This window comes from Macaca thibetana, chromosome 5 (genome assembly GCF_024542745.1).
Source record: "Macaca thibetana thibetana isolate TM-01 chromosome 5, ASM2454274v1, whole genome shotgun sequence".
Classification (NCBI taxonomy): domain Eukaryota; kingdom Metazoa; phylum Chordata; class Mammalia; order Primates; family Cercopithecidae; genus Macaca; species Macaca thibetana.
In genome coordinates, this window is record NC_065582.1 from 44,986,915 (window position 1) to 45,012,991 (window position 26,077).

General features: G+C 38.8%; 1 long non-coding RNA gene across 1 annotated transcript; it reads left to right on the top strand.

The window, feature by feature from the left end:
- The first annotated feature begins 1,189 nt into the window (after nt 1-1,189).
- Nucleotides 1,190-26,077, top strand: LOC126955337 (uncharacterized). The gene is made up of 3 exons (XR_007725896.1): nt 1,190-1,364; nt 2,654-2,782; nt 25,698-26,077. It is a non-coding gene; the product is annotated as an uncharacterized LOC126955337 (long non-coding RNA).

The window sequence follows — 26,077 nt, forward strand, 5'->3', positions numbered from 1 at the left end:
GGTGTAAATTATTTCAGTCATGGTGGAAAGCAGTCTGGTGATTTCTCAAAGAACTTAAAAAAGAACAATTCAATTCAGTAATTTCATTATTGGATATATACTAAAAGGAATATAAATTGTTCTGCCATAAAGACACATGTATGTGTATGTTCATTGTAGCACTATTCACAATAGCAAAGACATGAAATCAACCTAAATGCCCATCAATGGTAGACTGGATAAAGAAAATGTGGTACATATATGCCATGGAATACTATGCAACCATAAAAAGAATGAGATTATGTCTTTTGCAGCAGCATGGATAGAGCTGGAAGCTCTATCATAAGCAAACTAACACATGAACAGAAAACCAAATACCACATATTCTTACTTATAAGTAGGAGCTAAACATTGAGTACACATGGACACAAAGAAGGAAACAATAGGCATCAAAGCCTACTTGAGGGTGGAGAGTGAGAGGAGGGTGAGGATCACAAAACTACCTGTCAGGTACCATGCTTATCACCTGGGTGATGAAATCATCTGTACACCAAACCCCTGTGACATGCAATTTACCCATGTAACAAACCGGCACATATACCACTGAATCTAAAAGTTAAAAAAAATACTATTTTTCTATTCCATTTGTCCAACATCACACTGTCTTAATTACTGTAGCTTTATAATAGGTCTTGCAAACTCACAGTATTATTCCTACAAATTTATTGTACTTCAGGATTTTTTTTTTTTCTTTTGAGACCGAGCCTCACTCTGTTACCCAGGTTGGAGTGCAGTGGTGCAATCTTGGCTCACTGCAACCTCCACCTCCTGGGTTTAGGTGATTCTTCTGTCTCAGTGTCCCAAGTAGCTGGAATTACAGATGTGCGCCACCATGCCCAGCTAATTTTTGCATTTTTAATAGAGACGGGGTTTCACTATGTTGGCCAGGCTGGTCTCAAACTCCTGACCTCAGGTGATCTGCCCACCTCGGACTCCCAGAGTGCTGGGATTATAGGCGTGAGCCACCATGCTTGGCCAAGATTGTCTTTTGAAGTCCTTTTAATTTTCATATACATTTTAGATTTATGTTTTAATTTAAAAAATCTTTGCTGGGATTTGGTTTTGGATTTCATTGAATCTACAGATAAATTTTGAGATAATTGAGATCTTTTTTTTTTTTCCTTTTTTATCCTTCTGCCTTAGCCTCTCAACTAGCTGGGACTGCAGACATGCACCACCACACTCAGTAGAGATGGTGTCTCACCGTGTTACCCAGGCTGGTCTCAAACTTCTGGCCTCAAGTAATTCTTCCACCTTGGCCTCCCAAAGGGCTGGGATTATAAGTGTGAACCACCACTGCTGGCAAGAAACCTTAGTAATCTTGAGTATGTGTTATGTCTCTTGATTTATTTAGGTAATTTCTCTTTGATATTTTGTAGTTTTTGCTCATATGATTAGATTCATTTCTAATTATTTGATTTTCTTGATGAGATTGTAGTTTTAAAAAAAATTTTATTTTCCAGTATTTTTAAAGTCATAGAAACACAATTTATTATTTTTTTAAAGACATAGGGTCTCACTCTGTTGCCTAGGCTGGAGTGCAGTGGTGCAATCTTGGCTCACTGCAACCTCCACCTCCCATTTCAATCAATCCTCTGCCATCATAGGCTCCATAGTAGCTGGGACTACAGGTGTGCACCACCATGCCTGGCTAATTTTTTGTATTTTTAGTAGTGATGGGGTTTCACCCTGTTGGGCAGGGTGGTCTCAAACTCCTGACCTCAGGTGATCTCCCTGCCTCATCCTCCCAAACAGAATTTGTTTTTGTATGTCAATTTTGTTACTGATTATCCTCTAAATTCACTTTTATTAATTCCAACAGTTTGGAGATTATTTTGAATTTTCCATGTATATAGTCATTTTATTTGCAAATAAAGATAATTTTTTCCCCTTTTTTCCAATTCTTATACATTTTTCCCCCCTTTTTCTTTCTTATTGCACTGACTAGGGCCTCCAGTACAATGTTCAGAACATGTGATGGTATACATTCTCACCCTTAAAATGTTATTGGTTGTCACAGCTGAAGGGACAGTGCTACTGGCACCTAGTAGGTACAGACCAGGGATGCTGCTAAACATCCTACATTGCATAGGCTATACTCCCACGACAAAGGATTATCTGACCCAAAATATCAATAATGCCAAGGTTGGGAAACCTGGATATGAGGAAAAGCAGACAAATATAGATCCTATGGCATGGCTGCTCGTATTCTTAATGTTGGTTCTGAATCATTCAGAAAACATTAGCTTATGCTCAACACACTCTAAAGTGTAATGCATGCTAGAAAGATTTATGTAAAAATGTTTACAGATTTTCAATTGTTAAAGATGTTTCAATTGTCTTAAAGATGTTTCAATTGTCTTAAAAATCAACCCTTTGTGGAAGAGCTCATTTCCAAATAGTGCCAAAAGCGTGAAGTACTACAGAAAGCCAAGACCTCTTTGCAATTTTTATATTGTTCGATAACAATTTAAACAACATTTCTGGCTTTCTGGTTTTATATTTGCACAAAGACATTTAAAAAAAAAGATTCTAAAACAAACTGTGGTTTGTACTTCAGGACCCCAGTGAACTTTTTTTTTTTTTTTTTTTTTTTTTTTTTTTTTCTCTGCAGAGAATTTACACAATAGGCAGCCCAGACCTCAACAGCATCTGGCCATCAGCTGGAAGTTCATTCTGAAAAGGCTCTTCCTGAAGTCCAATCATCTCTTTCGTTTTAAGAGTCAGGACACAGTCAGCTGGGGTATGGAAGAGCCAATTAAATTTGGTGTAATTGCAGCAGAGTTTAGGAATTTTGCCTCGTTGAGGGAGTGGTATGGGAAGAAAGGGTGGCATGGAAGAAGATTATGTGGGAGTTCAGGAAAGGATAAAATGTGCTGAAAATAAAATGAATAAGCAACAACATCTGGAAATGTATTGGAGAAAGGCCACAATTGAAAGTGCATGTGGGGAATAGGAAACAGGCCCCAGATTGCCATGGTTCTGAAAGATCAGGAGCCTAGAGAAAGTTGTATTAAAAAAATTTCTTTAAAAGACCCTGTGGCCTGGTGACAAGCATCAAGAAGCAAATGAACTGAACCAAGTTCAGTTCCTGAACCAAGAAATCTCTATCTGTATTTTAGCATGCTCTCTGAGTCATGAAATATGTGTAGGAAGGAGGCCCAAAAGAGCCAAAAATTCCAGTGGTAAGGAAAGATGGAACTGTTGTGTCAAAATACAAAAAGGTGCAGAGTTGAGTGGAGATGGTTTCTGTAGCTGACAAGTCATTCGTTAGGCAGAAATAAGCAATTTTCATTGCCTCTTTAATCACTGCATTCATGTCTTCACATTCCACCCATCTCCTCAATGAAATACTTTCTTGATTCTTGGGTCATGACATCACCAAGCTGTTCAGATGACACTGGCTTGTGATGTGGCATAAGAGAACATCTTTCTCAGTTTATTCATAACACTGAATAATAACCACATTGGGACTGCTGGTCATAAATCATACTATCATCACACTCTCTAATCATTTGGAGCCAATCATCATTTTCCCTATCCATCTGCAGAATAAAGAGAGCCTAGCATTGTTCACTGGCCCCCAAGTGTCCTTATTTAATTCATGGAGAAATAAATGCATAATGCAATCTTGAGATACAAAGTGAGTCTGTCATATCAAATCTACAGTGGTGATGAGGTGAAGACTACCAGAGCTGAAGACTGGTGTTTCTTTTGGAGATTCAAAATCAGATCAGAATGCCTTTCATTGTTCGTACTGTGGGAGGACTGTTTGTCAAGAACCTGGTTATGTTACTCAGGAGGCTCACAGATTTCTTTCTGTTATAGTTCTTCCTTGTTTTCAAAATTTCTTCCCCTTATTTATTTTGGGAGAGGCATCTAGGCCCACTCAGCAATGCTGAACCTTGAGTTTTAAAAAAGCACACTATTCTGTAGTCCCTATTGTTCTCATCTGTAGAGAGGCGGATGGCAAATAAATCATCTGTTCACAGAGCATTTTGCCTCTAAAGACAAAAATGACAGAAAACACAGACATCCACTGTTATGGGTTGAATTGTATCTCACCCAAATTTATATGTTGAAATCTTAACCCTCAGTCCCTCAGAAGGTGACTGTATTTGGTTTCAGGGCCTTCAAAGACGTAATTAAGTCAAAATAAGGTCATTAGACTGGTCTCTAATGCAAGCAGACTAGCATCCATGTCAGAAGAGATACAGAGGGAAGGCCATGTGAAGACACACGAAGAAGATGGCCATCTACATGCCAGGGAGAAAGGTCTCAGAAGAAATCAACGCTGCTTACACCTTGAACTCTGACTTCCAGCCTTCACCATGAGATAACACATTTCTGTTGCTTCAGTCACCTAGTCTGTAGTACTTTGTTATGGCAGCCCTAGCATACTAGCAAGTCTACATATGCCTTGCTATATTTTTCTGGATAAATAAATATTTTCTCTAGATTTAAATGAACTATTAGAATACTTTTTTTAGTACCAAATATGTGTCCAGACAAATATACTTGGTCTTATGAAGAAAACAAAGAGACAATACCCAAAGCATTCCCTACAAATTTTCTTCACATGAAATGAACAGAAAACAGTATGAATTCACCAACCATTATGTTTATGTTATCTTAATTTGAGTTTCCACACAATCAGACCCTCAGACAGGTATTGCAATGTCCATAGGTTATTTGGGAGGTGATTCCAGGTAACTGAGGTAGGAGGGTGGAGGAGTGAAGCAGAAAACTTGAGCTAAAAAGTAGGCTGCCATTGTGGAGACCTGGGGCTCAATTGCACTGGTCCCCTCACTGGGATTACCTTCCCTGGGAGTGGGTCTAGAACATGCTTCAGGGTTGTCGCTCTTGAGGAGTTGAAGCAGTTGTAGTATTCAACAACTTCCCGTCACCAGTTGAAAGCTGTACCTGTGGACTCCACCTCCCTGGTAAGCTGTCTATCTTGCTCCACAGCCAGAGAGAGTTCTCAAGTAGAAAATATAAACTCCTTGCATTAAATACTCATGCTTGCATCGAACAAGGAGGGTTGAGGGAAGGTACACAGGGCAATGAAGTACATTATACATATTCCACTGTATGCTAGTATCTCTCAGGAGGAAGGTTCCTCATTCTTAGTCCACGCGATTCAGGTGGTACAGATTCACCCTGTGGCTCTAGCAGTAGGTCCATGACTCAGCCCACTAGTTGACCTGAGTTGGTCAATCAGGTTATTTCATTCCTACAGCCTGAGTATTTGGTTCACAAATCCCAAACCTGACCAATAGAGCACACCCTCCAGGACTTTTTGTGGGCCCTGTCTTTATGCTGGGATTTCTACCTGCAAAGCTAATGAAGGTGGAAGCTGGCAGTAGCTTCTCTTAGCCCCAGGAAAAGAGAGCTGACCTGAGTGTGAAGTACCACACAGGAAAGCTGAGCAAGAGATGGCACACTGGACAAGGATAATGCTCTAAAAATTTTTTTTGATAAATAATATTTGTATGCATTTATGGGGTACATGTAATATTTTTACATGTGCAGAATGAATGTATTATGATCAAGTCAGCACATTTAGGGTGTCCATCACCTTGAGAATTTATTATTTCTATGTGTTGGGAAAATTTCAAGTCGTCTCTTCTAGCTCTTTTGTTGTTAGCTATAGTCACCCCACTCTGCCTTCGAACATTAGAACTTATTCCTTCTTATCTAACTGTATGTTTGTATCCATTAACTAAACTTTCTTTACTCCCCTGCGCCAACCTTCCCAGCCTCTGGTATCTATCTTTCCACTGCCTACCTCCATAAGATCAACATTTTTAGCTTCCATATATGAGTGAGAATATACAATATTTATATTTCTGTGCCTGGCTTATTTCACTTAACATAGTGACCTCCAGTTCCATCCATGTTGCTGCAAATGACAGGATCTCGTTCCTTTATATGACCACATAGTATACCATTGTGTATATGTACCACATTTCCTTTATGTTTATTCATTGTTGGACACCTAGGTTGATTCCATATATTTGCCACTGTGAATAGTACTGCAATAAACAAGAGAGTGCAGGTATCCCTTTGATATACGGATTTCCATTCCTTGGATAAATATGCAGTAATGGGATTGCTGAATCATATGGTAGTTCTATTTTTAGTTTTTTGAGAAATTTCTATGCTCTCTTCCATAATAGCTATACAAATTTACATTCCCTCCAACAGTGCATAAGGATTCCCTTTACTCAGCACCCTTGCCAGCATTTGTCATTTTTTGTCTTTTTGATAATCGCCATTCCCGCTGGGATGAGATGATATCTCATTGTGTGTGTGTTTTTTTGTTTTGTTTTTTTGTTTGTTTGTTTTTTTAATTGCTATAGCTTTAGGGGTATGAGTGGTTTTTGGTTACATGGATGAGTTTTATAGAGGTGAAGTCTGAAATTTTAGTGTACCTGTCACTGGAGTTATGTGCATTGTACTTAATATGTAGTTTTTGTCCCTCACTCACTGTGGTTTTAACTTGAATTTCCTTGATGACTAGTGATGTTGAGAATTTTTTCATAGACCTTTTGGCCATTTGTATGTCTCCTTTTGGGAAATGTCTATTCATGTCCTTTGCCCACTTTTTAGTAGCATTTTATTTCTTTTGAGTTGTTTGAGTTCTTTGTATATTCTGGATATTAGTCCCTTGTCAGATGGATAGTTTGCAAACATTTTTTCCCATTCAACATGTTGTGTCTTCCATCTGTTGAGTGTTTCCAATGCTGTGCAGAAGCTTTTGAGTTTATTATAGTCCCATTTGTCTATTTTTTTAAATAATTGCCTGTGCTTTTACGGTCTTATTCATGATGTTGTTACCTACGCTGATGTCTTGAAGTGTTTTCCCTATGTTATTTTTTTAAGTAGTTTTATAATTTTGGGCCTAATGTTTGTCTTTAACCCATCTTGAATTGATTTTTGTATATGGGGAATTTTAGGGGTCCAGTTTAATTCTTCTGCATATGGATAGCCAGGTTTACCAGCACTATTTACTGAAGAAGGTGTCCTTTCCCCAATATATGTTCTTGGTATCATTGTCAAATATCAGTTGGCTGTGAATATCTGGATTTATTTCTGATTTCTCTATATTGTTCCATTGTATCTATTTTTTGTATCTATGTTCTTTGTATCTATTTTTATGCCAGTACTATGCTGCTTTGGTTACTATAGCCTTGTACTATATTTTGAAATCAGGTAGTGTGATCCTCCTAGATTTGCTCTTTCAGGATTGCTTGGGCTACTTGGGCTCTCTTTTGGTTTCCCACAAATTTTAGAATTTTTTTTCTATTTTTGTGAAAAATGTCACTAGTATTTTGATATGGATTGCATTGAATCTGTAGATTCCTTTGTGTATCATGGTCAGTTTAACAATATTAATTTCTTCTGATTCATGAATATAGGGTATCTTTCCATTTGTGTTCTCTTCAATTTCTTTCATCTGTGTTTGGTAGTTTTCCTTGTGGTGGCCTTCTTTCACCTCCTTGGTTATATTTACTTCTAGATATTTTAATTTTTTTGTGTTATTGTAAATGAGATTGCCTTTTTTATTTCTTTTTCAGCTAGTTCATTATTAGTGGAAAGAAATACTACTGAATTTTTATATGTTGATTTTGTATTCTTTGACGTTACTGAATTTATTTATCAGTTCTAAGCATTTTCTGGTGGAGGTTTTCAATCTTTTTAAACATGAAATATGTCATCTGCAAAAAGGGACAATTTGATTTTTCTTTTCCAATTTAGATGTCTTTTGTTTCTTTCTCTTACCTGATTGCTCTGATTAAGAATTCTGGTACTATTTTCAATAGGAATAGTGAAAGTGGACATCCTTGTCTTGTTCTAGTTCTTAGAGGAAAGGTTTTCAGCTTTTCTCCATTCAGTATGGTGTTAGCTGTGGGTTTGTCATACATGGCTTTTATTGTATTGGGGTATGTTCTTTTCATGCCTAGTTTCTTGAGATTTTTATCATGAAGAAATGTTAAATTTTTATCAAATGTCTTTTCTGCATCTATTGAGATGATTATATAAATTTTGTCCTTTATTCTGTTGATGTGATGTCTCTCATTTACTGATTTACATATATTAAGCCATCCTTGCATCCGTGGGATAAATCTTACTTGATTCAGTTTGCTAATATTTTGATGAGGATTTTTGTGTCTATGTTAATCAAGAAGCTTTTGTGTGTGTGTGTGTTTTCTCTGGTTTTGTTATCAGAGTAATGCTGGCCTTGTAGAACGTACTAGGAAGAATTCTCTCCTCTTCAATTTTTTGGAATAGCTTGAGGAGAATTGGTATTAGTTCTTCTTTAAAAGTTCTGCAGAATTCAGCAATAAAGCCATTCAGTTCTGGGCTTTTCTTGTCGGGAGACTTTTTATTATTGATTCATACTCATTACTCCTTAATAGTCTGTTCAGGTTTTTATTTTTTTTCCTGTTTTAATGTTGGTAGATTTTATGTGCCCACAAATACATTGATTTCCTCTAGGTTTTCAGTTTGTTAGTGTGTAGTTGTTTATAATAATCTGTATTGCTATGGTATCAGTTGTATGTCTCCTGTTTTATTTCTGATTTTGTTCATTTGGGTCTTTTCTCTCTTGGCTAGTTTAGCTAGTAGTTGATCAATTTTGCTTATTTTTTCAAAAAACAAACTTAATTTCATTGATCCTTTGTATTGAGTTTTTAGTTTCTGTTTTGCTTAGTTTTTCTCTGACCTTTATTATTTCTTTCCTTTTATTAATTTTGGGTTTGGTTTGTGCTTGCTTTTCTAATTCTTTGAGGTGACTCATTAGATTGTTTATTTGAAAACTTTTTACTTTTTTGATGTAGGCAAGTATTGCTATACACCTCTCTCTCTCTTTTTTTTTTTATTCTCGCTCTGTCGCCAGGCTGGAGTTCAGTGGTGCGATCTCAGGTCGCTGCAACCTCCACCTCCTGGGTTCAAGCGATTCTCCTGCCTCAGCCTCCCGAGTAGCTGGGACTACTGGTATGCACCACCATGCCCAGCTATTTTTTGTATTTTTAGTAGAGATGAGGTTTCACCATGTGGGCCAGGATGGTCTCAATCTCTTGACATCGTGAGCCACCCGCCTCAGCCTCCCAAACTGCTGGAATTACAGGTGTGAGCCACCGTGCCAGCCACATCTGTCTCTTAGCACTGCTTTTGCTATTGCTCACAGATTTTCGTATGTTGTGTTTTTATTTTCAATTGTTTCAAGACATTTTTTACTTCTTTTCTAATTTCTTCATTCAAGAGTATTCAAGAGTATGTTGTTTAATTTCTATGTATTTGTATAGTTTCCAAAGTTCCTCTTGTTATTGACTCTTAGTTTTATTGCACTGTGGTCTGAAAACATGCTTGATATGATTTCAGTTTTAAAAATTTGTTGAGATGTGTTTTGTGGTCTGACATATATGTTCCACATCTGATGAATATAATATATATGTTGTAGCTGCTGGATAGAATGTTCTGTAAATGTCTGTTAGGTCCATTTGATCTAATGTGCAGTTTAAATGAAATATTTCTTTGTGACATGGAATCAACCTAAAAGCCCATGAATGATAGACTGGATAAACTGTGGTACATATACACCATGGAATACTATGCAGCCATAAAAAATAGTGAGATCATGTCCTTTGCAAAAACATGGATGGAGCTGGAGGCCATTATCCTAAGCAAACTGATACAGAAACAGAAAACCATACATACTACATGATCTCACTTTTAATTGGGAGCTAAATGATGACAACACATGAACACATAGAAGGGAATGACACACACTGGGTTCTATTAGAGGGTGGAAAGTAGGACGAGAGAGAGGACCAGGAAAAATAACTAATGGGTACTAGGCTTAATACCTGGATGATAAAATTATCTGTACCACAAGCCCCCATGATACAAGTTTACCTATATAAAAAACCTGCACATGTACTCCTGGACTTGAAAGTTAAATAAATTACAAAAAGTAAATAAATGTTTTTTGTTAATTCTCTGTCTAGATAATCTGTATAAAGCTGAGAGTGGGGTGCTGAAGTTTCCAACTATTATAGTTTTGGAGCCTATCTCTCCATTTAGATCTAATAATATTTCCTTTATATATCTGGGTGCTTGGGCGTTGGGTGCATATATATTTTAAATTGTTATATCCTTTTGCTTAATGGATTCCTTTATCATTATATAATGACTTTGTCTGTTTTTACTGTTTTTGACTTAAAGTCTGCTTTATCTGATATAGGCATAACTACTCCTGCTCACTTTGGGTTTTTGTTTTGTGGAATATCTTTTTCCATCCCTTTATGTTCAATTTATATGTCTTTACATGTGAGATGAGATTCTTAGAGGCAGCATCTAGTTGGGTCATTAAAAAAAATCTATTCAGCCAGTGTCTATCTTTTTTGTTGCTGTTGTTCATTCCAACTTTTAAAAACATTATTATACTTTAAGTTCTGGAATACATGTGCACAACGTGCAGGTTTGTTACATAGGTATGCACGTGCCATGGTGGTTTGCTGCACCCATCAACCCATCACCTACATTAGGCATTTCTCCTAATGCTATCCCTCCCCTTTCACCCCACCCACCGGCAGGCCCTGGTGTGTGATTATCCCCTCTCTGTGTCCATATGTTCTCATTGTTCAAATCCCACTTATAAGTGAGAACATGTGGTGTTTGGTTTTCTGTTCTTGTGATAGTCTGCTGAGAATGATGGTTTCCAGCTGCATCCATGTACCTGCAAAGGACATGAACTCATCCTTTTTTATGGCTGCATAATATTCCATGGTGTATATGTGCCACAATTTCTTAATCCAGTCTGTCATTGATGGACATTTGGGTTGGTTCCAAGTCTTTGCTATTGTGAATAGTGCTGCAATAAACATACGTGTGCACGTGTCTTTATAGCAGCATGATTTGTAATCCTTTGGATATATACCCAGTAATGGGATGGCTGGGTCAAATGTATTTCTGATTTTAGACCCTTGAGGAATTGCCACATTGTCTTCCGCAATGGTTGAACTAATTTACTCTCCCACCAACAGTGTAAAAGCATTCCTGTTTCTCCACATCTTCTCCAGCATCTGCTGTTTCCTGACTTTTTAATGATCACCATTCTAACTGGCATGAGATGGTATCTCACTGTGGTTTTGATTTGCATTTCTCTAATGACCAGTGATGAAGAGCATTTTTTCATGTGTCTGTTGGCTGCATAAATGTCTTCTTTTGAGAAGTGTCTGTTCATATCCTTTGCCCACTTTTTGATGGGGTTATTTTCTTGTAAGTTTGTTTAAGTTCTTCCTAGATTCTGGAAATTAGCCCTTTGTCAGATGGCTACAATGTAAAAATTTTCTTTCATTCTGTAGGTTGCCTGTTCACTCTGATAATAGTTTCTTTTGCTGTGCAGAAGCTCTTTGGTTTAATTAGATCCCATTTGTCAATTTTGGCTTTTATTGCCATTGCTTTTCGTGTTTTAGTCGTGAAGTCTTTGCCCATGCCTATGTCCCGAATGGTATTGCCTAGGTTTTCTTTAGGGTTTTTATGGTATTAGGTCCTACAGTTTAAGTCTTTAATCCATCTTGAGTTAATTTTGTTATATGGTGTAAGGAAGAGATCTAGTTTCAGTTTTCTGCATATGGCTAGTGAGTTTTCCCAACACCATTTATTAAATAGGGAATCCTTTCCCCATTGCTTATTTTTGTCAGGTTTGTCAAAGATCAGATGGTTGTAGATGTGTGACATTATTTCTGAGGCTTCTGTTCTGTTCCATTGGTCTATATATCTGTTTTGGTACTACAGCCTTGTAGTATAGTTTGAAGTCAGGTAGCATGATGCCTCTAGCTTTGTTTTTTGCTTAGGATCGTCTTGGCTACAAGGGCTCTTTTTTGGTTCCATGTGAAATTTAAAGTAGTTTTTTCCTAATTCTGTGAAGAAAGTAAATGGTAGCTTGATGGGGATAGCATTGCATTTATAAATTACTCTATGCAATATGGTAGAGGGGTCACGTACCCACTTGAGGAGGCAGTCTGTTTCTTAGCAGAGCTCGAGTGCAGTGCTGGGAGATCTTCTGCTCTCTTCAGAACTGGCAGGCAGGAACATTTAGGTCTGCTGAAGCTGCGCCCACAGCTGCCCCTTCCCCCAGGTGTTCTGTCCCAGGGAGATGAGAGTTTTATCTATAAGCCCCTGACTGCACGGCTTCCTTTCTTTCAGAGATGCCCTGCCCAGACAGGAGGAATCTTGAGGGACAGTCTGACTACAGCAGCTTTGTGGTGCTGCGGTGGGCTCCAACCAGTCCGAGTTTACACTGTGAGGGGAAAATTGCATACTCAAGCCTCAGTAATGGTGGCTGCCCCTCCCCACACCAAGCTCTAGCATCTCAGTTTGACTTCAGACTGTTGTGCTGGCAGTGAGAATTTCTTTTGTTTTCTTTTTTTAATACAGTTTATGTTCTAGGGTACATGTGCACAATGTGCAGGTTTGTTACATATGTATATATGTGCTATGTTGGTGTGCTGCACCCATTAACTTGTCATTTACATTAGGTATATCTCCTAATGCTATCCCTCCCACTTCCCCCCACCCCACGAGAGGCCCCAGTGTGTGTAATGTTCCCCTTCCTGTGTCCAAGTGATCTCATTGTTCAATTCACACCTACAAGTGAGAACATGCGGGGTTTGGTTTTCTGTCCTTGTGATAGTTTGCTGAGAATGATGGTTTCCAGCTGCATCCATGTCCCTACAAAGGACACAAACTCATCCTTTTTTATGGCTGCATAGTATTCCATGGTGTATATGTGCCACAATTTCTTAATCCAGTCTGTCATTGATGGACATTTGGGTTGGTTCCAAGTCTTTGCTATTGTGAATAGTGCCGTAATAAACACACATGGGCATGTGTCTTTATAGCAGCATGATTTATAATCCTTTGGGTATATACCCAGTAATGGGATGGCTGGATCAGATGGTATTTCTAGTTCTAGATCCTTGAGGACTCGCCACTGTGTCTTCCACAATGATTGAACTAGTGTTCACTCCCACCAACAGTGTAAAAGTGTTCCTATTTCTCCACATCCTCTCCAGCACATGTTGTTTTCTGACTTTTTAATGATCACCATTCTAACTGGTGTGAGACGGTATCTCATTGTGGTTTTGATTTGCATTTGTCTGATGGCTGGTGATGATGAGCATTTTATCATGTGTCTGTTGGCTGCATAAATGTCTTCTTTTGAGAAGTGTCTGTTCATATCCTTTTCCCACTTTTTGATGGGGTTTTCTTTTTTTTTCTTGTAAATTTGAGTTCTTTGTAGGTTCTGGATATTAGCCTTTTGTCAGATGAGTAGATAGCAAAAATTTTCTCCCATTCTGTAGGCTGCCTGTTCCCTCTGATGGTAGTTTGTTTTGCTGTGCAGAAGCTCTTTAGTTTAGTTAGATCCCATTTGTCAATTTTGGCTTTTGTTGCCATTGCTTTTGGTGTTTTACACATGAAGTCCTTGCCCATGCCTATGTCCTGAATGGTATTGCCTTGGTTTTCTTCTAGGCAGTGAGAATTTCAAGCCAGTGGATCTTAGCTTTCTGGGCTCCGTGGTAGTGGGATCCACTGAGTTAGACTAATTGTCTCCCTGGCTTCTGTCCCCTTTCCAGGGGAAGGAATGGTTCTGTCTTGCTTGTGTTCCTGGCACCACTGGGGTAGAAAAAATATTCCTGCAGCTAGCTCAGTGTCTGACCAAATGGCCACCCAGTTTTGTGCTTGAAATCCAGGGCACTGCTGGTGTAGGCACCCAAGGGAATCTCCTGGGCTGTGTGTTGCAAAGACTGTGGGAAAGGCATAGTATCTAGGCTGTAATGCACCATTCCTCACAGCACAGTCCCTCAAGACTTCCCTTCACTATGGGAGGGAGTTCCCCAATCCCTTGCACTTCCCGGGTGAGGCGACGCCCCACCCTTCTTTGGCTTGCCCTCTGTGGACTGTGCCCACTGTCTAACCAGTCCCAGTGAGATGAGCCAGCTACCTCAATTGGAAATGCAGAAATCACCTGCCTTCTGCCTTGATCTCTCTGGGAGCTGCAGACCAGAGTTGTTCCTATTCGGCTATCTTGCCAGCCACCCCATTGTATATCTTTTAAGTAGAATATTTCATCTATTTGCATTCAAGGTTATTATTGACATGTGAGGGAACTCTTATTCCTGTCATTTTGTCATTTTGGTAATTGCTTTCTGGTTTTGTATATCCTTTGTTATTTCTTTCTTATTGTCACTATAGTTTTGTGTTTTTCTGTAGTATTAACATTTGAGTTCTTTCTCCTCCTCATTTGTCAGTTTGTTTTACCAGTAAGTTTTATACTTTTGTGTGCTTTTGTAGTGATAGATATTGTTTTTTCCCTTCCAAGGGTATGCTTTTCTTAGGCATTTCTTGTGCAACTGGTCTAGTGGTGATAAATTCCCTCAGTTTTTGCTTGTCTGGGAAATACTTTATTTATCCTTCATTTATAAAGGATAATTATGCTGGGTATAACATTTTTGGCTAGCAGATTTATTTCTTTTAGTATTTTGAATATTTCATCCCATTCTCTTCTGGCCTGTAAGATTTCTGCTGAGAAATCTGTTATTCTGATGAGGGGTTCCCTTATATGTGACTAGATCTTAGTCACTTTAGTGCTGTTAGTTACTGAATGTCTAGTCACATTTATGGGAATCCTCATCTTGCTGTTCTTAGAATTCTTTCTTTGTCTTTGACTTTTGACAGTTTTCATGTAATGTACTATGGAGAGACCTTTTTAGATTGTATCTACTTAGGAATCTGAGTTTTCTGTATTTAGATGTCTAAATCTCTTGCTAGACTTATGACATTCTTAGCTATCATTTTGTTACATAGATTTTCTATGCCTTTGGGCTTTTCTTCAACTTCTGGAATACCCATAATTAAAAATTTGGGTTTCTTTCTGGTATCTCATTTGTCACATAAGTGTTCTTCATTTTTTTTCTATTTTTCTGAGTTATTTCAAAAGACTTGTCTTCAAGTTCTGAAATTCGTTTTTTCATTTCATCTAGTCTATTATCAATTATATTCTTCAGTTTCAGGATTTGTTTGGTTCTCTTTAAATGATGTCTTTGGTGAATTTCTCACTCATATCTGAAAGCATTTTTTTTTTCTGATTTTGTTGTACATTGTTGTAATGTTTGTCTGTGTTCTCTTGTATCTCATGGAGCTCCTTTGATATTATCACTTCAAATTCTTTTTCAGGCATTTCATGCATTTTGGTTTCCTTAGAATCTGTTGCTGGAGAATTATTATTTTCTTTTGGAGGTTTTATATTCCCTTACTTTTTCGTATTTCTTGTGTTTTTACATTAATATCTGTAATGTTCATGTTTCTTGTTTCTGTAATGTTTATGTTTTATGTTTCTTTACATTGATATCTGACTGCTCCTGTCATGTAATGGCTACTTCTTCCATTTTTCTGGATTAACTTTTACATGGGAAATCTTTTTTCCTGAAAATGCATCTACAGTGTTGGTTGGGTAGGCCCCTTAACTTTGATTCTGGGTGTGTGCAGCAGTGTCATCTTTGTATAATTTCTTTGGCCCTAAATGGCCTTAGTGGTGTCTGTGATTTCTTCAGAGGCTTAGGCTGCAGTTGTTAGTGGAGGCTGTGGTGAGGCTTTATTGGGATGAGGACAACAGATGGGCCTCTCTCCAGAACCCAGTGGTGGCAGCAGTGGGCTGAGCATGTGTGTCCTTGGGGGCCTGGATGACATTTGTGGGCACTGGTGTTAGGAAGTCCAGGTATACTGATTCCTGGGCCTCCAGGCTCTCTCTCAGGTGCTGGCAGTGCCAGTGATGGACTGGGAAAATGGATGAATGCTTGGGCCTCTGGGTAGCATGTATGGTGTGGGAGATGGCAGTACAGATGGTAGAACAACCCTTGGGCTCCCAGGCAGAACATGCTGGTTTTAGTGCTGGCTGAAATGGGCTGAGCAGGTCAGTCCAGGCCCCAAGTGGTGTGTGTGGATGACTGCTGGCAGTGGTGGTAGTGGCAGGCGGGTGGGCCCATCCTCAAGCCCCAAGGAGAAATGCATGGATAACAACAATGGTGGATGAGGTGGGATGATCCCAGGCTCTCAAAGGGTGTTTTTGAGTACTTGGGAAGCAGTTCCAGCCTGGGTGGGCCTGGGGGAGAACGTGTCCTCAGAATGCATGTCAGTGTAGAGCAGCCCTGCTGCTGGTGGGGTGAGGTTGCAGTCATTGGCAATCGACCCAGGCAGGCAGCTTTTAAACTCTAGGGAGTATATGCTATCTTCCCTTTGTTTTAGGAACAGCCTCCCAGTGGGTTAAATTGCCTGTTCTCTGGGGTGTAGGACACTGTGTGGCCTTCAGTGCTGGGGATCCTGCTCCACTGCTGGGTCCAACATTACCTCCTTTTCCCAGCCCCTAGTAACCACTATTCTACTTTCTGTCTGTATGAATTTTAATATTCTATCTACCTCATATAAGTGACATCATACAATATTTATTCTTTTCATATGTGTTATTTCACTTAGCATAATGTTTCCAAGGCTCATCTAATACATGTAGCATATATTAGAATGCCATTCTTTTGGCTGAATAACATTTCATTAGACACACACACATAAAACATTATATAAAACATTTTGTTTATCCATTTATCTGAGGGATAGTTGAGTTGTTTCCACCTTTTGGCTATTGGGAATAATGCTGCTATGAGCATGAGTGGACAATAATATGATGTACATTGTACATTGATGTACAATAATGTGTACAATACTAATTCTTAATCTAAGTAGCAGAAATATCACATCTGAAGAAGCTCATATCGGTTCTGAGGCTTCATATAACAGTAAAGGACTCTAGGCCTTGTGGATAGGGCTTGGCTTTTACAGCTTCATCCTTTGCTCAGAATGTGCTCTCTCACTCTCCCTTATTCCTGACCACAGCCTCACCCTCTTCAAAGTGAACTGTAGAATCAATCTTGGAGCTGAATGGTTGTGTGGGATTTCTGCCTCTGAAATGTAGTAGTTGTTTGACCTTTGATTAGTTGTTTAACAAACATAATTATATATGTTAATAATTATGACGCCAACTAATATGATAAATATCAATGAGTCTACTCTGTGAGAATAGAGCATTTAGGGAAAGGCACATGTATTCAAACTGGGTGTTATTATATTAGCACTATATATAGTGTTTTTATTAGGGTTCTTTCTTTGCAAGAGTCAAAATTCACCTTTGACTAATGTAAAGGAAACATTGAGCCCCAACACCATTAACATTTGAGTACCTGTTTTTGTGTAAACGTTATGTTTTCAATTCTCATGGGTAGATACCTCCAGTTGAATTGCTGGATTGCATGTCAACTCTGTTTAAAGTTTTAAGGAAGTGCCAAACTGTCTTCAACAAGGATGCATCATTTTACACTTTCATCAGGAATGTATAAAGGTTTTAAAACTCTACATCCTCAGCAACACACTTGTTATTATTTGTTTTCTTGGTTATAGCCATCCTAGTGGGTGTAAAGTGGTATCTTATTGTTAGTTTTATTTGCCTTTCCCTAATGACCAGTGATGTTGAGCATAGTTTCATGTGCTTATTGATGATTTATATATTTTCTTCGGGGAAAATTTATTTAAATACTTTGCTGATTTGAAAAATGGGGGTGTCTTTTTAATGTTTAGTCAAAAGAATTCTTTAAGTATAAATCAGACCTATATTGGACACATGATTTGCACGTATTTTATTCCTTTCTGTATGTTTTCTTTTTTTTTTTTTAATTATACTTTAAGTTCTAGGGTACATGTGCATAACGTGCAGGTTTGTTACATATGTATACTTGTGCCATGTTAGTGTACTACACCCATCAACTTGTCAGCACGCATCAACTCGTCATTTACATCAGGTATAACTCCCAGTGCAATCCCTCCCCCCTCCCCCCTCCCCGTGATAGGCCCCAGTGTGTGATGTTCCCCTTCCCGAGTCCAAGTGATCTCATTGTTCAGTTCCCACCTATGAGTGAGACCATGCGGTGTTTGGTTTTCTGTTCTTGCGATAGTTTGCTGAGAATAATGGTTTCCAGCTGCATCCATGTCCCTACAAAGGACACAAACTCATCCTTTTTGATGGCTGCATAGTATTCCATGGTGTATATGTGCCACATTTTCTTAATCCAGTCTGTCTCTGATGGACATTTGGGTTGATTCCAAGTCTTTGCTATTGTGAATAGTGCCGTAATAAACACACATGGGCATGTGTCTTTATAGCAGCATGATTTATAATCCTTTGGGTATATACCCAGTAATGGGATGGCTGGGTCATATGGTACTTCTAGTTCTAGATCCTTGAGGAATCGCCATACTGTTTTCCATAATGGTTGAACTAGTTTACAATCCCACCAACAGTGTAAAAGTGTTCCTATTTCTCCACATCCTCTCCAGCACTTGTTGTTTCCTGACTTTTTAATGATTGCCATTCTAACTGGTGTGAGATGGTATCTCATTGTGGTTTTGATTTGCATTTCTCTGATGGCCAGTGATGATGAGCATTTTTTCATGTGTCTGTTGGCTGTATGAATGTCCTCTTTTGAGAAATGTCTATTCATATCCTTTGCCCACTTTTTGATGGGGTTGTTTGTTTTTTTCTTGTAAATTTGTTTGAGCTCTTTCTAGGTTCTGGATATTAGACTTTTGTCTGATGAGTAGATTGCAAAAGTTTTCTCCCATTCTGTAGGTTGCCTGTTCACTCTGATGGTAGTTTCTTTTGCTGTGCAGAAGCTCTTTAGTTTAATTAGATCCCATTTGCCAATTTTGGCTTTTGTTGCCATTGCTTTTGGTGTTTTAGACATGAAGTCCTCGCCCATGCCTATGTCCTGAATGTTACCTAGGTTTTCTTCGAGGGTTTTTACGGTATTAGGTCTAACATTTAAGTCTCTAATCCATCTTGAATTAATATTCATATAAGGAGTAAGGAAAGGATCCAGTTTCAGCTTTCTACTTATGGCTAGCCAATTATCCCAGCACCATTTATCAAATAGGGAATCCTTTCTCCATTTCTTGTTTTTCTCAGGTTTATCAAAGATCAGATGGCTGTAGATGTGTGGTATAATTTCTGAGGACTCTGTTCTGTTCCATTGGTCTATATCTCTGTTTTGGTACCAGTACCATGCTGTTTTGGTTACTGTAGCCTTATAGTATAGTTTGAAGTCAGGTAGCGTGATGCCTCCAGCTTTATTTTTTTGACTTAGGATTGTCTTGGAGATATGGGCTCTTTTTTGGTTCCATATGAACTTTAAAGCAGTTTTTTCCAATTCTGTGAAGAAACTCATTGGTAGCTTGATGGGGATGGCATTGAATCTATAAATCACCTTGGGCAGTATGGCCATTTTCACGATATTGATTCTTCCTATCCATAAGCATGGTATGTTCTTCCATTTGTTTGTGTCCTCTTTTATTTCACTGAGCAGTGGTTTGTACTTCTCCTTGAAGAGGTCCTTTACATCCCTTGTAATTTGGATTCCTAGGTATTTTATTCTCTTTGAAGCAATTGTGAATGGAAGTTCATTCCTGATTTGGCTCTCTGTTTGTCTGTTACTGGTGTATAAGAATGCTTGTGATTTTTGCACATTAATTTTGTATCCTGAGACTTTGCTGAAGTTGCTTATCAGCCTAAGGAGATTTTGGGCTGAGACAATGGGGTTTTCTAAATATACAATCATGTCATCTGCAAACAGGGACAATTTGACTTCCCATTTTCCTACTTGAATACCCTTTATATCTTTCTCTTGCCTGATTGCCCTAGCCAGAACTTCCAACACTATGTTGAATAGGAGTGGTGAGAGAGGGCATCCCTGTCTTGTGCCAGTTTTCAAAGGGAATTTTTCCAGTTTTTGCGCATTCAGTATGATATTCGCTGTGGGTTTGTCATAAATAGCTCTTATGATTTTGAGATACGTTCCATCAATACCGAATTTATTGAGAGTTTTTAGCATGAAGGACTGTTGAATTTTGTCAAAGGCCTTTTCTGCATCTATTGAGATAATCATGTGGTTTTTGTCTTTGGTTCTGTTTATATGCTGGATTACGTTTATTGATTTGCGAATGTTGAACCAGCCTTGCATCCCAGGGATGAAGCCAACTTGATCATGGTGGATAAGCTTTTTGATGTGCTGCTGGATCCGGTTTGCCAGTATTTTATTGAGGAAATTGCGTCGATGTTCATCAGGGATATTGGTCTAAAATTCTCTTTTTTTTGTTGTGTCTCTGCCAGACTTTGGTATCAGGATGATGTTGGCCTCATAAAATGAGTTAGGGAGGATTCCCTCTTTTTCTATTGATTGGAATAGTTTCAGAAGGAATGGTACCAGCTCCTCCTTGTACCTCTGGTAGAATTCAGCTGTGAATCCATCTGGTCCTGGACTTTTTTTTGGTTGGTAGGCTATTAATTATTGCCTCAATTTCAGAGCCTGCTATTGGTATATTCAGGGATTCAGCTTCTTCCTGGTTTAGTCTTGGGAGAGTGTAAGTGTCCAGGAAATTATCCATTTCTTCTAGATTTTCTAGTTTATTTGCGTAGAGGTGTTTATAGTATTCTCTGATGGTAGTTTGTATTTCTGTGGGGTCGGTGGTGATATCCCCTTTATCATTTTTTATTGCGTCTATTCGATTCTTCTCTCTTTTCTTCTTTATTAGTCTTGCTAGTGGTCTGTCAATTTTGTTGATCTTTTCAGAAAACCAACTCCTGGATTCATTGATTTTTTGGAGGGTTTTTTGTGTCTCTATCTCCTTCAGTTCTGCTCTGATCTTAGTTATTTCTTGCCTTCTGCTAGCTTTTGAATGTGTTTGCTCTTGCTTCTCTAGTTTTTTTAATTGTGATGTTAGAGTGTCCATTTTAGATCTTTCCAGCTTTCTCTTGTGTGCATTTAGTGCTATAAATTTCCCTCTACACACTGCTTTAAATGTGTCCCAGAGATTCTGGTATGTTGTATCTTTGTTCTCATTGGTTTCAAAGAACATCTTTATTTCTGCCTTCATTTGGTTGTATACCCAGTAGTCATTCAAGAGCAGGTTGTTCAGTTTCCATGTAGTTGAGCGGTTTTGATTGAGTTTCTTAGTCCTGAGTTCTAGTTTGATTGCACTGTGGTCTGAGAGACAGTTTGTTATAATTTCTGTTCTTTTACATTTGCTGAGGAGTGCTTTACTTCCAATTATGTGGTCAGTTTTGGAATAAGTGTGGTGTGGTACTGAGAAGAATGTATATTCTGTTGATTTGGGGTGGAGAGTTCTGTAGATGTCTATTAGGTCTGCCTGCTGCAGAGATGAGTTCAATTCCTGGATATCCTTGTTAACTTTCTGTCTCGTTGATCTGTCTAATGTTGACAGTGGGGTGTTGAAGTCTCCCATTATTATTGTATGGGAGTCTAAGTCTCTTTGTAAGTCTCTAAGGACTTGCTTTATGAATCTGGGTTCTCCTGTATTGGGTGCATATATATTTAGGATAGTTAGCTCTTCCTGTTGAATTGATCCCTTTACCATTATGTAATGGCCTTCTTTTTCTCTTTTGATCTTTGATGATTTAAAGTCTGTTTTATCAGAGACTAGTATTGCAACCACTGCTTCTTTTGTTCTCCATTTGCTTGGTAGATCTTCCTCCATCCCTTTATTTTGAGCCTATGTATGTCTCTGCATGTGAGATGGGTCTCCTGAATACAGCAGACTGATGGGTCTTGACTCTTTATCAAATTTGCCAGTCTGTGTCTTTTAATTGGAACATTTAGTCCATTTACATTTAAGGTTAATATTGTTATGTGTGAACTTGATCCTGCCGTTATGATATTAGCCGGTTATTTTGCTCGTTAGTTGATGCAGTTTCTTCCTAGCCTCGATGGTCTTTACATTTTGGCATGTTTTTGCAATGGCTGGTACCGGTTGTTCCTTTCCATATTTAGTGCTTCCTTCAGGGTCTCTTGTAAGGCAGGCCTGGTGGTGACAAAATCTCTAAACATTTGCTTATCTGTAAAGGATTTTATTTCTCCTTCACTTATGAAACTTAGTTTGGCTGGATATGAAATTCTGGGTTTAAAATTCTTTTCTTTAAGAATGTTGAATATTGGCCCCCAGTCTCTTCTGTCTTGTAGAGTTTCTGCTGAGAGATCCGCTGTTAGTCTGATGGGCTTCCCTTTGTGGATAACCTGTCCTTTCTCATTGGCTGCCCTTAACATTTTTCTTTCGTTTCAACTTTGGTGAATCTGACATTTACGTGTCTTGGAGTTGCTCTTCTCAAGGAGTATCTTTGTGGTATTCTCTGTATTTCCTGAATTTGAGTGTTGGCCTTCCTTGCTAGGTTGGGGAAGTTCTCCTGGATAATATCCTGGAGTGTTTTCCAACTTGGTTCCATTCTCCCCATCACTTTCATGTACACCAATCAGACGTTGATTTGGCCTGTTCACATAGTCCCATATTTCTTGGAGGTTTTGTTCGTTTCTTGTTACTCCTTTTTCTCTAAAGTTTCCTTCTCACTTCATTTCATTCATTTGATCTTCAGTCACTGATACCCTTTCTTCCACTTGATCGAGTCAGTTACTGAAGCTTGTGCATTTGTCACGTATTTCTCGTGTCATGGTTTTCATCTCTGTTTGTTTATGGCCTTCTCTGCATTAATTATTCTGGTTATCAATTCTTCCACTCTTTTTTCAAGATTTTTAGTTTCTTTGCACTGGGTATGTAATTCCTCCTTTAGCTCTGAGAAGGCTTTGATGGACTGAAGCCTTCTTCTCTCATCTCGTCAAAGTCATTCTCCGTCCAGCTTTGATCCGTTGCTGGCGATGAGCTGCATTCCTTTGGAGGGGGAGATGCGCTCTTATTTTTTGAATTTCCAGCTTTTCTGCCCTGCTTTTTCCCCATCTTTGTGGTTTTATCTGCCTCTGGTCTTTGATGATGGTGACGTACTGGTGGGGTTTTGGTGTGGGTGTCCTTCCTGTGTGTTAGTTTTCCTTCTAACAGTCAGGACCCTCAGCTGTAGGTCTGTTGGAGATTGCTTGAGGTCCACTCCAGACCCTGTTTGCCTGGGTGTCAGCAGCAGAGGCTGCAGAAAATAGAATACTGCTGAACAGCGAGTGTACCTGTCTGATTCTTGCTTTGGAAGCTTCCTCTCAGGGGTGTACTCCACCGTGTGAGGTGTGGGGTGTCGGTATGCCCCTTAGTGGAGGATGTCTCCCAGTTAGGCTACTCAGGGGTCAGAGACCCACTTGAGCAGCAGTCTGTCCCTTCTCAGATCTCAACCTCCGCGTTGGGAGATTCACTGCTCTCTTCAAAGCTGTTAGACAGAGTTGCTTGCGTCTGCAGAGGTTTCTGTTGCTTTTTTGTTGTTGTTGTTGTTGTTGTTGTTGTTTAGCTGTGCCCTGTCCCCAGAGGTGGAGTCTACAGAGACTGGCAGGCCTCCTTGAGCTGCTGTGAACTCCACCCAGTTCGATCTTCCCAGGGCTTTGTTTACCTACTTAAGCCTCAGCAATGGCGGGCGCCCCTCCCCCAGCCTTGCTGCTGCCTTGCCGCAAGATCGCAGACTGCTGTGCTAGCAATGAGGAAGGCTCTGTGGGTGTGGGACCCTCCTGGCCAGGTGTGGGATATAATATCCTGGTGTGCCCTTTTGCTTAAAGCACAGTATTGGGGTGGGAGTTACCCGATTTTCCAGGTGTTGTGTGTCTCAGTTCCCCTGGCTAGGAAAAGGGATTCCTATCCCCCTTGCACTTCCCAGGTGAGGCGATGCCTCGCCTTGCTTCAGCTCTCGCTGGTCGGGCTGCAACAGCTGACCAGCACCGATTGTCCGGCACTCCCCAGTGAGATGAACCCAGTACCTCAGTTGATAATGCAGAAATCACCGGTCTTCTGTGTCACTCGCGCTGCGAGCTCTTCTGTATGTTTTCTTTTTACTTTCTTAATAGTGTCCTTTGGGGAGTCCTAGCCAAAGCATTCAGGCAAGGCCAAGAAATAAAGGACACCCCAATTGGAAAATAGGAAGTCAAATTATCTCTGTTTGCTGATGATATTATCTTACATCTAGAAAACCCTAAATACTCCTCTAAAAGACTCCTAGGTCTGAAAAATGAATTAGTAAAGTCTCAAGTTACAAGATTAATATGTTTGTGAATTAGTGCCACTGCTACACACCAACAATGATCAAGCAGAGAATGAAATCAAGAACTCAATCCTTTATACAATAGCTACAAAAACAAAACAAAATAAAATACCCAGGAATATACTTAATGAAGGAGGTGAAAGATCTCTACCAAGAGAACTACAAAACACTGCTGAAGAAATCATAGATAACACAAATACATGGATTGGATAAATCAATATTGTGAAAATGACCACACTGCCCAAAGCATCTATAGATTCAATGCAATTCCTATCATAATGCTAACATCATTTTTCACAGAATTAGAAAAAGCAATCCTAAGATTCACATGGAACCAAAAAAGAGTCCAAATAGGGAAAGCAATCCTGTGCAAAAAGAACAAATCTGGAGACATTGCATTAGCCCACTTCAAATTATACTACAAGGCTACAGTAACCCAAACAGCATGGTACTGGTATAAAGGCAGATAACTAGGCCAATGGAACAGAATAGAGAACACATAAATAAAGCCAAATAGTTACAACCAACTGATCTTGGAAAAAGCAATACAGAAACATAAATTGGGGAAAAGATTTCCTATTCAAATGGTACTGGAAAAATTGGAGAGCCACATTGGAGAAATGAAACTATCCCCATCTCTCACCATATACCAAAATTAACTTAAGATGAATTAAAGACTTTAAGTCTTAAAACCTAAAAATTCTATAAGAAAACCTTGAAAAACATTTCTGGACATTGGCTTAGGCAAATGATTTATGACTAAGACCCTAAAAGCAAATGCAGCAAAACAAAAACAAATAAATGGGAACTAATTAAAGTAAAAAGGCTCTGCATAGTGAAAGAAATAATTATCAGATTAGATCAGCAGCTTATGGAATGGGAGAAAATGTTTATAAATTATGCATCTGACAAAGGACTAATATCCAGAGTCTACAAGGAACTCAAACATATCAGCAAGAAAAAAAAATCATTAAAAAGTGGCAAATGACACAAATAGACATTTCTCAAAAGAAGATACACACATGGCTAACAAACATATCAGAAAATGTTCAACATCACTAATCATCAGGGAAATGCAAATTAAAACCACAATGAGATACCACCTTACCACAGCCAAAGTGGCTATTATTAAAAAGTAAAAAAAGCATAGATGTTGGCGTGGATCTGCTGAAAAGGGAACACTTATATACTTTTGGTGAGAATGTAAATTAGTACAGCCTCTATGCAAAACAGTATGAATATTTCTGAGAAAACTAAAATAGATCTACCATGCAACCCAGCAATCTCACTACTGGGTATCTACCCAAAGGAAAATAAGTCACTCTATTAAAAAGATACCTGCCTGCATATGTTTATCACAACACAATTCCCAATTGCAAACATATGAAACCAACCTAAGTGCCCAACAACTAATAAGTGGTTAAGGAAAATGTGATATATATGTGTGTATATATATACACACACACAATGGAATACTTCTCAGCTATAAAAATTTATAAAATAATTTCTTTTGCAGTAACTTGGATGGAACTGGAGTCCATTATCCTAAGTGAGATAACTCAGGAATCAAAAACCAAATACCCCATGTTTTCACTTAGAAGTGGGAGGTAAGTTATGGGTGTGCAAAGGCATACAGAGTGGTATAATAAATATTTGAGATTCAGAAGAGGGGAAGCTGGGAGGCAAATGATGAAAAACTACCTATTGGGTACAATGTACACTATTTGGGTGATGGATGCACTAAAATCCCAGACTTCGCCACCATGCAATTCATCCAGGTAACCAGAAACCACTTTTACTCCTAAAGCTATTTTAAAAAAGTGTCCTTTGGAGCACAAGAGTTTTAATTTTGATGAAGTACAGATTATCTTTTTGTGGTGGAAGTGTGCTTATGCT